This window comes from Salvelinus namaycush, chromosome 1, assembly GCF_016432855.1.
Source record: "Salvelinus namaycush isolate Seneca chromosome 1, SaNama_1.0, whole genome shotgun sequence".
In the NCBI taxonomy this organism is placed as follows: domain Eukaryota; kingdom Metazoa; phylum Chordata; class Actinopteri; order Salmoniformes; family Salmonidae; genus Salvelinus; species Salvelinus namaycush.
Genome location: NC_052307.1, coordinates 37417957 through 37431895, shown reverse-complemented (window position 1 = coordinate 37431895; position 13939 = coordinate 37417957). Strand labels below are relative to the sequence as shown.

Below are 13939 nucleotides of genomic sequence, written 5' to 3'. Positions count from 1 at the left end.
TGGTTCGAATCCAGGCTGCATCACATCCGGGTGTGATTGGGAGTCCAATAGGGCGGCGTACAATTGGCCCAGCGTCATCTGGGGTTGGCCGGGGTAGGCCGTCATTGTAAATAAGAATTTGTTCTTAATGGACTTGCCTAGTTAAATAAAGGTGAAATAAAAAATAAATGTAAAAAATCGAATTTTATTTGTCCCATGCGCCGAATGGGGATAAGGGGCAGCTCCGGACTGAGGGACGGCAGCTCCGGACTGAGGGACGGCAGCTCCGGACTGAGGGACGGCAGCTCCGGACTGAGGGACGGCAGCTCCGGACTGAGGGACGGCAGCTCCGGACTGAGGGACGGCAGCTCCGGACTGAGGGACGGCAGCTCCGGACTGGCTGACAGCTCTGGCTGGTCATGGCTGGCTGACGGCTCTGGCTGGTCAGGGCTGGCTGACGGCTCTGGCTGGTCAGGGCTGGCTGACGGCTCTGGCTGGTCATGGCTGGCTGACGGCTCTGGCTGGTCATGGCTCGCTGACGGCTCTGGCTGGTCATGGCTCGCTGACGGCTCTGGCTGGTCATGGCTCGCTGACGGCTCTGGCTGGTCATGGCTCGCTGACGGCTCTGGCTGGTCATGGCTCGCTGACGGCTCTGGCTGGTCATGGCTCGCTGACGGCTCTGGCTGGTCATGGCTCGCTGACGGCTCTGGCTGGTCCTGTCTGGCGGAAGGCTCTGGCTGATCCTGTCTGGCGGAAGGCTCTGGCTGATCCTGTCTGGCGGAAGGCTCTGGCTGATCCTGTCTGGCGGAAGGCTTTGGCTGCTCCTGTCTGGCGGAAGGCTCTGAAGGCTCAGTACAGACGGGCGGCTTTGAAGGCTCAGTACAGACGGGCAGTTCATGCGGCGCTTGGCAGACGGACAGTTCAGACGGCGTTGGGCAGACGGGCAGTTCAGGCGCCGTTGGGCAGACGGGCAGTTCAGGCGCCGCTTGGCAGACGGACAGTTCAGACGGCGTTGGGCAGACGGGCAGTTCAGGCGCCGTTGGGCAGACGGGCAGTTCAGGCGCCGCTGGGCAGACGGGCAGTTCAGGCGCCGCTGGGCAGACGGCAGACTCTGGCCGGCTGAGACGCACTGTAGGCCTGGTGCGTGGTGCCGGAACTGGAGGTACCGGGCTAAGGACACGCACCTTCAGGCTAGTGCGGGGAACAACAACAGGGCACACTGGACTCTCAAGGCGTACTATAGGCCTGGTGCGTGGTACCGGCACTGGTGGTACCGGGCTGAGGGCACGCACATCAGGGCGAGTACGGGGAGAAGGAACAGTGCGTACAGGGCTCTGGAGACGCACAGGAGGCTTGATGCGTGGTGCCGGAACTGGAGGCACTGGGCTGGAGACACGCACCACAGGGAGTGTGCGTGGAGGAGGAACAGGGCTCTGGAGACGCACTGGAAGCCTGGTGCGTGGTGTAGGCACTGGTGGCACTGGTGGTACTGGGCTGGGGCGGGGAGGTGGCGCCGGAAATACCGGACCGTGCAGGCGTACTGGCTCCCTTGAGCACTGAGCCTGCCCAACCTTACCTGGTTGTATGCTCCCCGTCGCCCGACCAGTGCGGGGAGGTGGAATAACCCGCACCGGGCTATGTAGGCGAACCGGGGACACCATGCGTAAGGCTGGTGCCATGTAAGCCGGCCCGAGGAGACGCACTGGTGGCCAGATATGTAGAGCCGGCTTCATGGCACTTGGCTCAATGCTCAATCTGGCCCGGCCGATACGAGGAGCTGGTATGTACCGCACCGGGCTATGCACACGTACAGGAGACACCATGCGCTCTACTGCGTAACACGGTGTCTGCCCGTACTCTCGCTCTCCACGGTAAGTACAGGGAGTAGGCGCAGGTCTCCTACCTGACTTCGCCACTCTCCCTTTTAGCCCCCCCCCCCCCCCCCCCCCCCCCAAGAAATGTTTGGGGTTTATATTCGGGTTTCCAGCCACGTCTCCTTGCTGCCTCCTCATACCACCGATCCTGGGCTTTCGCTGACTCCATCGCCTCCCGAGAGCGGCGATTCTCTCCCACCTTAGCCCAGGGTCCTTCTCCGTTCAATATTTCCTCCCAAGTCCACGAGTCCTGGTTTTTTGGCCGCTGCTGCTGGTTCCTCTCACGCTGCTTGATCCTTGTTTGGTGGGTGGTTCTGTAACGGTTGTCCTCCTCCTCTTCGTCCGAAGAGGAGGAGTAGGGATTGGACCAAAGCGCAGCGTTGTTATATGACATAATGATATTTATTAAAGTAAAAACGAAACACGAAAATACTTCAACAAACTACAAAACAAATAAACGATGTAGACAGACCTGAACTAGAGAACTTACATAAACACGAAGAACGCATGAACAGGTACAGACTACACAAACGAACGAACAAACGAAACAGTCCCGTGTGGTGCACAGACACAAACACGGAAGACAACCACCCACAAACAAACAGTGTGAACAACCTACCTTAATATGGTTCTCAATCAGAGGAAACGTAAAACACCTGTCCCTGATTGAGAACCATATCAGGCTAAATGACAATGAACCTAAACATAGAAACACATAACATAGAATGCCCACCCCAACTCACGCCCTGACCAACTAAACACATACAAAACCAAGAGAAAACAGGTCAGGAACGTGACAGCCTGATTGTTGGAGTGCTGCAGAGATGGTTGTCCTTCTTGAAGGAACTCTGGAGCGCTGTCAGAGTGACCATCGGGTTCTTGGTCACCTCCCTGACCAAAGCTCTTCTCCCCCGATTGCTCAGTTTGGCCGGGTGGCCAGCTCTAGGAAGAGTCTTGGTGGTTCCAAACTTCTTCCATTTAACAATGATGGAGGAAACTGTGTTCTGGGAGACCTTAAATGCTGCAGACATTTTTTGGTACCCTTCCCCAGATCTGAGCCTTAACCCAATCCTGTCTCGGAGCTCTACGGACAATTCCTTTGATCTCATGGCTTGGTTTTTGCTCTGACATGCACTGTCAACTGTGAGACCTTATATAGACAGGTGTGCCTTTCCAAATCATGTCCAATCAATTGAATTTACCACAGGTGGACTCCAATCAAGTTGTAGAAACAGCTCTAGGATGATCAATGGAAACAGGATGCACCTAAGTTCATAGCAAAGGGTCTGAATACTTATGTAAATAAGGTATTTCTGTTTTTATTTGTAATACATTTGCTAAAATTTCTCAAATTTTTTTTTTGCGTCGTCATTATGGGGTAGTGTGTCTATATTGATGAGGTAAAAAAAAATATTTGATCCATTTTAGAATCAGGCTGTAACGTAACAAAATGTGGAAAACGTCAAGGGGTCTGAATACTTTTCGAATGTACTGTATATATACAGTATATGGCTGTAAGAGTGAGTTAGCTAGCATGCTTTAATTGTAATGGTCGCATTATTTTTTTATTTTTTTAAATTGAACCTTTATTTAACCAGGTAGGACAGTTGAAAACAAGTTCTCATTTACAACTGTGACCTGGCCAAGATAAAGCAAAGCAGTGCGACACAAACAACACAGAGTTACACATGGGATAAACAAACATACTGTCAATAACACAATCGAAAAGTCTATATACAGTCTGTGCAAATGTAGTAAGATTCGGTAGGTAAGGCAATAAATAGGCCATAGTGGCGAAATAATTGCAATTTAGCAATTAAGCAATGGAGTGATATATGTGCAGAAGATGAATGTGCAAGTAGAGACACTGGGGTGCATAGGAGCAAAAAATAAATAACAATAAGGGGATGAGGTAGTTGGGTGGGCTATTTACAGATGGGCTGTGTACAGGTCCAATGATCAGTAAGCTGCTCTGACAGCTGATGCTTAAAGTTAGTGAGAGAGATATAAGACTGATTTTTGCAATTCCTTCCAGTCATTGGCAGCAGATAACTGGAAGGAAAGGCGGCAAAAAGGAGGAGTTGGCTTTGGGGATGACCAGTAAGATGTACCTGCTGGAGCGCGTGCTACGGGTGGGTGCTGCTAGGGTGACCAGTGAGCTGAGATAAGGTGGGGCTTTACCTAGCAAAGACTTATAGATGACCTGGAGCCAGTGGGTTTGGCGACGAAGTGGTGGGTAATATATGGGGCTTTGGTGACGAAACGGATGGCACTGTGATAGACTACATCCAACTTGCTGAGTAGAGTGTTGGAGGTTATTTTGTAAATGACATCGCCGAAGTCAAGGATCGATAGGATAGTCAGTTTTACATGGGTATGTTTGGAAGCATGAGTGAAGGATGATTTGTTGCGAAATGGAAGCCGATTCTAGATTTAATTTTGGATTGGAGATGCTTAATGTGAGTCTGGAAGGAGAGTTTATAGTCTAGCCAGACACCTAGGTATTTGTAGTTGTCCACATATTCTAAGTCAGAACCGTCCAGAGTAGTGATGCAGGCGGGTGCGGGCAGCGGTCGGTTGAAGAGCATGCATTTAGTTTTACTTGCATTTAAGAGCAGTTGGAGGCCACGGAAGGAGTGTTGTATGGCATTGAAGCTCGTCTGGAGGTTTGTTAACACAGTGTCCAAAGAAGGGCCAGAAGTATACAGAATGGTGTTGTCTGCGTAGAGGTGGATCAGAGAATCGCCAGCAGCAAGAGCGACATCATTGATGTATACAGAGAAAAGAGTCGGCCGGAGAATTGAACCCTGTGGCACCCCCATAGACACTGCCAGAGGTCCGGACAACAGGCCCTCTGATTTGCCACACTGAACTCTATCTGAGAAGTAGTTGGTGAACCAGGCGAGGCAGTCATTTGAGAAACCAAGGCTGTTGAGTCTGCTGATAAGAATGCAGTGATTGACAGAGTCAAAAGCCTTGGCCAGGTCGATGAAGGCAGCTGCACAGTATTGTCTTTTATCGATGGCGGTTATGATATCGTTTAGGACCTTGAGCGTGGCTGAGGTGCACCCATGACCAGCTCGGAAACCAGATTGCATAGCGGAGAAGGTACGGTGGGATTCGAAATGGTCGGTGATCTGTTTGTTAACTTGGCTTTCGAAGACTTTAGAAATGCAGATAGATATAGGTCTGTAACAGTTTGGGTCTAGAGTGTCTCCCCCTTTGAAGAGGGGGATGACTGCGGCAGCTTTCCAATCTTTAGGGATCTCAGACGATACGAGTTTGAACAAGCTAGTAATAGGGGTTGCAACAATTGCGGCGAATAATTTTAGAAAGAAAGGGTCCAGATTGTCTAGCCCAACTGATTTGTAGGAGTCCAGATTTTGCAGCTCTTAAAGAACATCAGCTATCTGGATTTGGGTGAAGGAGAAATGGGGAGGCTTTGGCAAGTTGCTGTGGGGGGGTGCAGAGCTCTTGACTGGGGTAGGGGTAGCCAGGTGGAAAGCATGGCCAGCCTTAGAAAAATGCTTATTGAACTTCTTGATTATTGTAGATTTATCGTGGTGACAGTGTTTCCTAGCCTCAGTGCATTGGGCAGCTGGGAGGAGGTGCTCTTATTCTCCATGGATTTACAGTGTCCCAGAACTTTTTGGAGTTTGTGCTACAGGATGCAAATTTCTGTTTGAAAAAGCTAGCCTTTGCTTTCCTAACTGCCTTTGTATATTGGTTCCTAACTTCTCTGAAAAGTTGCATATCGCGGGGGCTATTCGATGTTAATCCAGTACGCCACAGGATGTTTTGTGCTGGTCAAGGGCAGTGAAGTCTGGAGGGCTATATCTTGAACCAAGGGCTATATCTGTTCTTAGTTCTAAGTTGATATGAATACTTAAGTAAATGTGATACTTTTTTTTTTTTTATAAATTAGCAACAATTTCTAAAACCTGTTTTGATTTGTCATTGTGGGGTAAAGTGTGTAGATTGAGGGGGGGGAAACAATTTAATTAATTTTAGAATAAGGCTGTAATGTAACAAAATGTGGAAACTTTTCCAATGTACTGTAAATTAGCTTCTGCCACTCCAACTACATCCAGCCCAAGGTGCTGTAAACAATGACAACGGGTCTTATGAAATGTCAATATTCCAGCGCTGTACATTCTAGAACCCGCATGTGACCTAACATCGGAGAGCGGCTTGTAGACTTCACAACCCGCCCTCCCCTGACAGCAAGCTTATCTGTGCTGGTGGCATGATTAATGTACACCCTCTTGTACATCTTTGTTTTTAGAGGCGTGGCGTTTTTTTCCATTACAGCTTTCTTGTGTTCATTTTATTTTGTGTCGATTTTTATTTTAATGGTAACACTTTACTTGACACCCAGCGTCATAACACCCAGTGTCATAACAGCAAACATAACTTGTCATAATCTGTTGTAATATGATCATAACACTGTCATGACATATATTTAGACCTGGTGTGACATATATTGTTTTATTTTATGGCTGGTTATGACACCTACATATGAGTGCCAAAACCTACAATACCTACCACACAAGGCAAAACATTCCATCACACCATAGCCTATGTGTCAACAGTATGTTTATGTTATATAAAAAATGTTTTAATTGACTGTGTTAAATTGTCATTGTAATTGCGCACACATTGATGTCAAACATGCACCTACCCCAATGCTCTATTGCTGATGACTGGGATGAATGCAGGAGCAGATTTCAGGAGCAGGACAAGACCGCCTCTTTTTGACTCATGACTGATATAAGGGCATTTATACAACGGGTGGGTCTAATCCTGAATGCTGATTTTGTTAAAAGCGCATTCCAGCCGGTGTTGATCATAATGCTTCTTGACAGTGTCATAAAGTGTATTTTGTTAGTCCAAGTAAAGTGACACAGGATGGTCATAATGTTTCTTGACAATGTCATAAAATGTATTTTCTACAAGTTATTTAAAATATGATGGGAAAAACGTGACTGTAAAGTATGCATTACAACAAAAACAAAGGATAGAGACAAACTTTCAAATTAAAGTACATTTCTTGGCAGGGAAAACACTGGCACTGTGCATTCGGGCAGGTAGCATTCCCCTGGCATCCGCCGCCAAACGCAGATTCGTCCATCGGAATGCCAGATGGTGAAGCGTGATTCATCACTCCGGAGAACGCGTTTCCACTGCTCCATAGTCCAATGGCGGTGAGCTTTACACCGCTCCAGCCAATGCTTGGCATTGCGCATGGTGATCTTAGGCTTGTGTGCGGCTGCTCGGCCATGGAAACCCTTTTCATTAAGCTGCCGACAAACAGTTATTTTGCTGACGTTGCTTCCAGAGGCAGTTTGGAACTTGTTAGTGAGTGTTGCAACCGAGGACAGACAATTTTTACACGCTATACGCTTCAGCACTCTGCCGGCCCGTTCTGTGAGCTTGTGTGGCCTACCACTTCACAGCTGAGCCATTGTTGCTCCTAGACGTTTCCACTTCACAATAACAGCACTTACAGTTCACCGGGACAGCTCTAGCAGGGCAGAAATTTGACTAAGTGGCTTGTTGGAGAGGTGACATCCTATGACTGTACTACGTTGAAAGTCACTGAGATTTCCAGTACGGGCCATTCTACTGCCAATGTTTGTCTTTGGTGATTTCATGGCTGTGTGCCACACCAATGGGTGTGGCTGAAATAGCCGAATCCACTAATTTGAAGGGGTGTCCACATACTTTTGTATCTCTAGCTTAAACTGACAGATTTTTATGGGGGTTGTTTTGTTATGCTATTTCGATTTACACGGGGGCAAGGATGTCAACTCTAGGGGTTTTAAAGGATTGCTGTAGTCACCTGTAAGTGCAACTGGGGAAGAAGTGTAGTTTGTCAATTTGAGGCACACAGCTCATGCATCTGCAAAACTGTTACAGTACCTGTAAGTGACTTTTTTACTTGAAAGATTCTTTCTCGCTGACGTGAAAGATAAGGGGCATATCAGCATATGTTTTAGAAAACTGTTTCGCAAGCGATGATCATTGACGTTTCTAAACGTTAAAACCCAGAGTAGGAATATTAGTTCACATGCAGCCAGCCGTGGGCGACGCTAAGCGCTGAAAACCCTACGGATAATAAGGGTTTTCGAGAGCTAGGACTTCGCTTGCGGTTTGCTGGCTTAGTAGCTTACTTGTTTAAAAACAATCAAAACTGACTGCATGCAAAAAAGCTTAGACTTTATACAAAAGCAAAACAGCTTTGGAGATTTGGCTAATTAGGTCATTTAAATGTGAAAAACTGTTAAAATATTTGTCATGGGGCGAGGAGTTAAATACAGATGAAGGGAGTACGCTAATTCCGTTGAAATCAAAACCTGCAAACACACTGGGTTCCCAGGATAAGGGGCAGGTTTCTAGGAAGGCCTAGCTGGACAACCAGTTATCACTAGTAGCCAGAAACAGCAGAACAACAGCAATGTCCTGTTACATTTTGGTCAATATGGGTCAGCAGGTAGCCTAGTGGTTAGAGCGTTGGACTTGTAACCGAAGGTTGCAAGATCGAATCCCTGAGCTCTCAATGTAAAAATCTGTCCTTCTGCCCCAGAACAAGGCAGTTAATCCACTGTTCCTAGGCCGTCAATGAAAATAATACTTTTTTCTTAACTGACTTGCCTAGTTAAATAAAGGTATAAAAAAAATATCAGACCATACCAACACACTGTTAGACGGTCCCACAGTTTTAAGATACTGTACCTACAGTGTGTTTGGAAAAGTATTCAGGCCCCTTGGGTCTGAATACTTTTGTAAATAAGGTATTTCAGTTTTTTGGTATCAATTTTAGAATAAGGCTGTAACTTAACTAAATGTGGAAAAGGTGTCTGAATACTTTCCAAATGCACTGTAATTTGGACCTCTGTGGGTCTGTACTATACCTAACAATGGGAATATGTATTGATATTAGAGACACAGTAGGAAAAATAATTAAATGTTACAAAGGCACGGCAACATCTGCCTCCATCCCTTCCCCCTCCAAGGGCAGAAAATGACTATCAGCATGTGAGACTAACAATAGCCGAGGGATGTAGGACATTTTTAACAGAAACCAGTTGTTTCGAGATGGATGGAAGAATAAAAACAGGGATGGACAGAAGGAGAAGGGGGGATAATGATCAATCAGAACAGAAATTATGAAAATGTTTGACCATAGCAGGTGTTGTTATTAAGGGAGGTTTCACACCAAGTGACTAGTGGACACGGGTACACTGGCAAGGACACAGGTTTCAGACATGCTCTTCTGATGTAAGGTGGACAGTGTGATAGACATGGTCTATAGCAGGGTTCCCCAACTGTCGGCCTGCAGGCCAAATACGTCCCACGGGTGATTTTATTTGGCCCCCCCAAGTAAAAATACAAATAAAATGATTTTAGAAGTTTGTGGTTGGATATAAAAGACGGTAAAGTCACCAAGAAATCAGCTCAGGGATTTTGATTCAGGAAATCTGTTCCCAAGTATTCCCAAGCATAAATATAGACACATACAGTGCCTTCAGAAAGTATTCATACCCCTTCACTTATTCCACATTTTGTTCTATTACAGCCTAAAAATGGATGAACTTTTTATTTTTCCTCTCCCATCTACACACAATAGCTCATAATGACAAAGTGAAAACATGTTTTTAGAAAATGTTGCTAATTTATTGAAAATGAAATACAGAAACATTTAATTTACATAAGTATACACACCCCTGAGTCAATACTTTGTAGAAGCACCTTTGGCAGCGATTACAGCTGTCTTTCTGGGTAAGTCTCTAAGAGCTTTCCACACCTGGATTGTGCAACATTAGTATTATTATTTTAAAAACTCTTCAAGCTCTGTCAAATTAGTTGTTGATCATTGCTAGACAACCATTTTCAGATCTTGCCATAGATTTTCAAGTAGATTTAGGTAAAAATTGTAACTCGGCCACTCAGGAACATTCACTTTAATCTTCTTGCTAAGCAACTCCAGTGTGGATATCATAAGGTGAATGCACCAATTTGTAAGTCGCTCTGGATAAGAGCGTCTGCTAAATGACTTAAATGTAAATGTAGATTCGGCCTGTTTTAGGTTATTGTCCAGCTTAAAGGTGAATTCATCTCCCAGTGTCTGGTGGAAAGCAGACTGAACAAGGTTTTCCTCTAGGATTTTGCCTGTGCTTAGCTCCATTCCATTTCTTTTTATCCTGAAAACCTCCTCAGTCCTTAACGGGACGCTAACGTCCCACTTGGCTAAAAGCCAGTAAAAATGCAGAGCGCCAAATTCAAATAAATTACTATAAAAATCTAACTTTCATTAAATCACACATGAAAGATACCAAATTAAAGCTACACTGGTTGTGAATCCAGCCAATATGTCTGATTTCAAAAAGGATTTACGGCGAAAGCACACCTTGCGATTATGTTAGGTCAGTACATAGCCACAGAAAAACACTGCCATTTTTCCAGCCAAAGAGAGGAGTAACAAAAAGCAGAAATATAGATAAAATTAATCACTAACCTTTGATGATCTTCATCAGATGACACTCATAGGACTTCATGTTACACAATACATGTATGTTTTGTTCGGTAAAGTTCATATTTATATCCAAAAATCTGAGTTTAGGCGGGACGCTACTGTCTCACTTGGCCAAAAGCCAGAGAAAATGCAGGGCGCCAAATTCAAATAAATTACTATAAAAATCTAACTTTCATTAAATCACACATGAAAGATACCAAATTAAAGCTACACTGGTTGTGAATCCAGCCAACGTGTCAGAATTCAAATAGGCTTTTCGGCGAAAGCAAACAATGCTATTATCTGAGTTAGCACCATAGTAAACAAAGAGAGAGAAGCATATTTCAACACAAAACGCAGAAATAAAAATATAATTCATGCCTTACCTTTGACGAGCTTCTGTTGTTGGCACTCCAATATGTCCCATAAACATCACAAATGGTCCTTTTGTTCGATTAATTCCGTCGATATATATCCAAAATGTCCAGTTATTTGGCGCGTTTGATTCAGAAAAACACCGGTTCCAACTTGTGAAACGTGACTACAAAATATCTCAAAAGTTACCTGTAAACTTTGCCAAAACATTTCAAACTACTTTTGTAATACAACCTTAGGTAACGTAAATAATCGATAGGTAACGTAACGTAAATAATCGATAAAATTGAAAACGGGATGATCTGTGTTCAATACAGGATTAAAACAAACTATAGCTAGCCTTCTGGTCATGCGCTTCTAACAAACAGGACACTTTGTGTGACCCTCAATCAAGATGGCCGTACTTCATTACACAAAGGAAAAACCCTCAACCAATTTCTAAAGACTGTTGACATCCAGTGGAAGCGGTAGGAACTGCAAGAAGGTCAATTAGAAATCTGTATTCCCAATGATAAAACATTGAAAAGAGAGTGACCTCAAAAAAATAAAATCTGAATGGTTTGTCCTCGGGGTTTCACCTGCTAAATAAGTTCTGTTATACTCACAGACATGATTCAAACAGTTTTAAAAACTTCAGAGTGTTTTCTATCCAAATCTACTAATAATATGCATATCTTATCTTCTGCGGATGAGTAGCTGGCAGTTGAATTTGGGTATGCTTTTCATCCAAACGTGGAAATGCTGCCACCTATCCTAGAGAAGTTAATGATTACAAGAATACCCATAACATGATGCAGCCATCACTATGCTTGAAAATGTGGAGAGTGTTATTCAGTAATGTGTTCTATTGGATTTGCGCCAAACATAAAACTTTGTATTCAGGGAAAAAAAGTGAATTGTTTGAATTTATTACTTTAGTGCCTTGTTGCAAACAGGATGCATGTTTTGGAATATTTTTATTCTGTACAGGCTTCCATCATTTCGCTCTGTCAATTAGGTTAGTATTGTGGAGTAACTACAATGTTGTTGATCCATCCTCAGTTTTCTCCTATCACAGCCATTGGCCTCATGTTGAAATCCCTGAGTGGTTTCCTTCCTCTCCGGCAACTGAGTTAGGAAGAACGTCTGTATCTTTGTAGTGTACTTCTGGGCTTTAAAAAATATATATTTAACAATGCATTGCATGCATCATCATCGCTTTTGCATGCTGGCATAGAGTGGTAGAGTAGAGGCATTTGCAGAAGTTGCACACATGAGGATTGGTTTTTTAAGCCTAGGGTCCGTAATTTTCTTTGCCTTTTATAAACGCATTTCATGCAATTCTACATCTTTTTAGATGTATGGAGACTTTAGAAGAATCTTTTTTATTACTCACAAAATTATCGAAATGATAACACTGACAAACTGAGAATCTGAGATCAATAAAAACGACCATGTTTTGAATCCATCAATAGCCTATGCTTAGGTGTGTGGAGACACACATATCGTATAATATGAGGAGGAAATTATAGTCCCAATGATTATAGTCCCAATGACTCACCAGCGATTGCTGATGCGCTCGTGCCAAAAGCCTATCTCTCTCGTTTTACTGTTCGCTCAACAGGCCTATTTTGAAGTTGAGAACATATTTGGTAGTCTACAGACAGATTAGTCTTGTCTTTTCAGCATAATCTATTTGCGTCCCAACAATTTCTTTTCCCATAATTGTATTTGAAATATTGCAAAAGGTCTGTTTTGGCCGCATGCTGTTCACTGACAGATTTGCCGCGTGTTCCAGACTGTAGGCATGCCTTGTGATTGGGCTACACACAATCCACAGCTACTGTAGGCTATATATTTAAAAAAGCTATTGATCCTCTGTAACTCAATTATAGGCCTACTCCTGGCCTTTCTTTCTGAACAGGCAGCAGGAGTTCTGTAACTTTGGCAAATGTATTTCAATTTATCAGGGGTGCTGTGGCACCTCCAGCACCCTTCTCGCGGCTGTGATTCTATAAGGAAATCAATTAAGTGCAACGCTGGAGAAATGAGAGTTGGCTCATGTCTATCAGAGCAGAAAGAAGGAGAAAGTGAATGTCATTTTAGTTCTGTGAGAGATACAGGATCTTCTCTCTCTCTCACCACAGCAATGGCCATGTGTTGGTCTATAGTCAACAATGTGTGCAAACCATAAACCCGGGCCGGCCCAACAATCAATTCTTAGAATATCAGGCACGTTTTCACTTTACGTTTTTCAAGGGTCAGGAAAATACAGAGGAGGCCACTTGAATTAACTCCGATTTTATTTGAATTTTTACATTGCAAACAGTGAAAATAATGTTTCATGCCATGAGAGGTATAGGATCCTAGCAAATGGGTCCTGGGATGAAACAGTCCAATATTGAGAGGTGCCGGATCCTGTTCCGGCAGGGTCCGGCACAAATTAAGCGCTGGCATAGGCCATGCAGTGACAAAAAAATCTCAATTTAATCCATTTTAAATTCAGGCTGTAACACATCAACAACAAAAAGTCATGGGGAATGAATGCTTTCAAACGGCACGGTATGTTATCGTATGCCAATGTAATAAATGTTTGAAATGATTATGTTTTGTGAACTACTATATCTGTTTGGGCTTCTTGCGGAAATGATTTGTTATTATCTTGACCATCCTCTCAAGAAAAAAATGACCAATGACTGAATGCAGTTTGGGACCTCTTGTCTATAGACTAGCTCACGGATGTGAAACTCTGGTCCTGGGAGTCCCAGGGAGTACAAGCTTTTGCTCCAGCCCAGCTCGAAAACACATGGTTAAACTAATTGAGGTCTATATTGAAAACCATGATATATTGGTTCACTGGTCCACTTCTTTCTAGTCAGTGGATAATGCATAAGGAGAAAGAAGTCCTGTCACTAGTAACTAGTCATTCATATAGGGGAGAGTAGGGTAAGTTATGCCATTTATTACCTTCAGCATCTTGTTGTTTAGGGAAATATAGTATTCTTTCTAACAAAGATATCGACATATATTTCAGGATGTTGTGTATCCCTGGAAATAATCTGAATTCATGTAAACATTACAGTTTTGAAAACATAGCTTGGGGTATGGGTTAGTTGATCCGCGGGACAGGCTAAGTTAAGCCACTTACACATTTCTGTATTTAATTAAATATTAATACTACCTTTTTAAAACCATGTCTATCTTTCTTTCCCAAAGA

General features: G+C 44.0%; 1 protein-coding gene across 3 annotated transcripts in view; it reads left to right on the top strand.

Annotated features, from left to right (window-relative positions):
- Nucleotides 1-13939, top strand: part of LOC120043322 (growth hormone receptor-like) — an 82081-nt gene that overhangs the window by 61072 nt on the left and 7070 nt on the right. The window lies entirely within an intron of this gene.